This window comes from Salvelinus sp. IW2-2015, unplaced genomic scaffold (genome assembly GCF_002910315.2).
Source record: "Salvelinus sp. IW2-2015 unplaced genomic scaffold, ASM291031v2 Un_scaffold1405, whole genome shotgun sequence".
In the NCBI taxonomy this organism is placed as follows: Eukaryota; Metazoa; Chordata; class Actinopteri; order Salmoniformes; family Salmonidae; genus Salvelinus; species Salvelinus sp. IW2-2015.
In genome coordinates, this window is record NW_019942888.1 from 170,801 (window position 1) to 173,900 (window position 3,100).

At 45.9% G+C, this 3,100-nt stretch overlaps 1 pseudogene; it reads right to left on the reverse strand.

Moving 5' to 3' along the window:
• Positions 1 to 1,700: 1,700 nt before the first annotated feature.
• The window catches only part of LOC112070722 (1-phosphatidylinositol 4,5-bisphosphate phosphodiesterase zeta-1-like), a 65,069-nt pseudogene continuing 63,669 nt past the window's right edge, over positions 1,701 to 3,100 (reverse strand).

Here is a 3,100-nt window from a genome sequence, read left to right on the forward strand (position 1 = left end):
CAGCTCAGCCCTAGTCCCATCCTCAGCTCAGTCCTAGTCCCATCCTCAGCCCAGCCCTAGTCCCATCCTCAGCTCAGCCCTAGTCCCATCCTCAGCTCAGTCCTAGTCCCATCCCCAGCTCAGCCCCTATGAATGTGATTAGGCTGAGTCATGCGTAGGAATGTATTGATTTGATGCAGAGGTGGGATGCAGGGATCCATTGAAGAGATTTACCAGTCATGTAATCTTAATGCCATCAATCACCATTCTCCCAGGAGGCTACTGACCTGGGCTACCTGCTCTGCACTGCACTGAGTCATTCATAAGGGACTGAGTCCCAAATGGGACAATATTCCCTATATAATGCACTACTTTTGACCAGGGCCACTAGGGACTCATAGAGGGAGTTATTGAGGGTAGGGATGAGAATAGACTACATTGTATACTGTATTGGTTTTAATAATATAAACGTCTTATGAAATGTTATTTATATACCCCACAGCCCCCCGGGGCCTTTCTCAAGGGTTTGGTCTTTTAACTTTTAAACTGTGGCGGCTGCTGCTAGCCCTTTTGAATGCTTTGTTTTATGTGTTATTTGTATCTTAACTCTGAGACAATCACATTGGTCTTAAGAGAATCCTTTTAGTCCCGGGACGATTCTATTGTTAGAGCTGTGGCACATTGATTGGTTCCTTGTAAAGTATTGTAAGTCATGAACGTTTTGAATGTTTTTGTTACAAGGTTTTCCATCATTGTAAGCGGTTGATTGTCATATCTGTAATAGATTATTCTACTTTATTCTCCATCCAGCCTTCCCTCCCTTCCATCCAGCCTTCCCTCCCTCCCATCCAGCCTTCCCTCCCTCCCATCCAGCCTTCCCTCCCTTCCATCCAGCCTTCCCTCCCTCCCGTCCCCAGCCTAAGTCAAGATCATCAGCCTTTCCCTCCTCCCAGCCCAGCCTTAGTCAGTCCTATCCAGCCTTCCCTCCCATCCCAAACCCCAGCCTTAGTCAGTCCTATCCAGCCTTCCTTCCATCCCTCCCATCCCCAGCCTTAGTCAGTCCCAGTCCCATCCAGCCTTCCATCCCTCCCATCCCCAGCCTTAGTCAGTCCCATTCAGCCTTCCCTCCCAGCCTTAGTCAGTCCCATCCAGCCTTCCCTCCCGTCCCCAGCCTTAGTCAGTCCCAGTCCCATCTCTTGCCAAGTACCTCAACTCCACCATGACTTCATCCACAGAGTTGAATGCAGACTCAAGTTTTTGAAATGAACTTCGGGAACTCCTTCGAGTCACTATGCGTCAATACTTCAACGATTGAAATACCCTTACTTTGTACAGTGACTTCAGAAAGTCTGTCACATCGTCCTGCTGATCCCTTGAGATCTATACTGTATATCAGACTTGTTCTATGCCAATAAATCAGATATCTATATCATACAGTACCTAAGTCCACTTTTATTGACTTCCTGCTGCCTGGAACTAGCAAATGGCCTTCATCAATGCTGAGCCTGGGTAATGGAGGAATGAAGTGGTACTAGATATGCCACACATGGAGACGTTCTAGGAAGATTCCAGGGGGTTCTAGAAGTAGCAGACGAARACGAAGAGAGATGCTGAATCCAGGCTGAGATGCAATGCTTAGGCCTGGAGAAGGAGAAGCTCTAACAAGGAGAAGTTATCAGATGGAGACGTTCTAGGAGGTGCTAGGAAGGTTCTAGGAGGTTCTAGGAGTACCAGATGAAGACGAAGAGAGAAGCTGGATCCAGGCTATAGCCCTCTCTAGACAGGAGAGGAACCCAGCGGTACCCTGGAGAGATGGAATACAAGCACAGTCAACTAATGGATACGACGTCTCAATACAAAGGATGCTGCCTACCTGCCTCGAAAGGAAGCATCCTTGTGGATTGGAACACAGCCAATGTCACTGTTTAGGCCTGATTAAGTCAATCACTCCTGACTGTGTGTTCTCTCTCTTTACCCCTCTCTTCCCCTCTTCCTCCCCCTCCCTCGCTAACCCTCATCCTCTCTCTCTTCCCCTCTTCCTCCCTCTCTCTCCTCATCCTCCCCCTCCCTCTCTTCCCCTGCTCTGCTACTGTTATATAGTCCTCTACGTAGTATAGCCTGCTACTGTAATATGCCCTCTGCGTTCTACTGGTAATATAGCCTCTCATACTTGTAATAGCTCTCTACTGTAGTTAGCCTCCTCTATGTATATAGCGCGTCTCTACTGTAATTAGGCCCCCTCTCACTGTAATATACCTCTTCTACGTGTGATAGTATAGCCCTCGCTACTGTTATAGCCTGCTCTACTGTATATGCTTCTACTGTATATAGCCTCTCTACTGTATATAGCCTCTCTCTGTATAATTGCTCTCTACTGCTATATAGCCTCGCTACTGTATATAGCCTCTCGTAACTTTGTATAGTGCCCTACTGTATATAGCCTTGTCTTACTGTATAGCCGGTCTACTATGTATATGCCTCACGCTAAGCTCCGTATAAGCCTCTTCGTCGTCTAAAGCTAAGATCTTTCTAACAGTAAACATTATCTTATAATATCTTCTGTTCCCTCTCTACTTACTTGTTAAAACTATCTGCGGGGTATTGTAGTACAGAGGATTAGTATAGCCCTCTCTCTTCTAACTGTAATGCCTCGCTAGACTGTATACTTAGCCTCTCTACTGTATTAGCCTCTCTACTGTATATAGCCTGTCTCTAACTGTGATATCGCCTCTGCTAGACTGTATATAGCCTCTAAAAAACAAATCTGAGTATAGCCGCGATTGTCTAGCCTGTATATAGCCTCATCTACTGTATAATAGCAGCCTCGCTAGCTGACTGGTATTGATTTTTCAAAGCTGTCTTTTTTACTGTAGTTTTTGTAATTCTTACTTACCTATTTGTTCAACTAAATGCCTTTTTTTTTGCGAACTGTTGATTAGAGCCTTCCTGTAAGTAAGCATTGTAGAACTCTTGATTGGGTAATATAGAACGTCTACAGCTGGTTGGTAATTCGGTCCTGTGCAAGTGACAAGAATAAAGAGGGAGAGATAGATGACATGGGGGAATAGATGACAAGGCGGGGTAAAGATTGACAGGGGGGAAGTGGGGGGAGGATAGAATG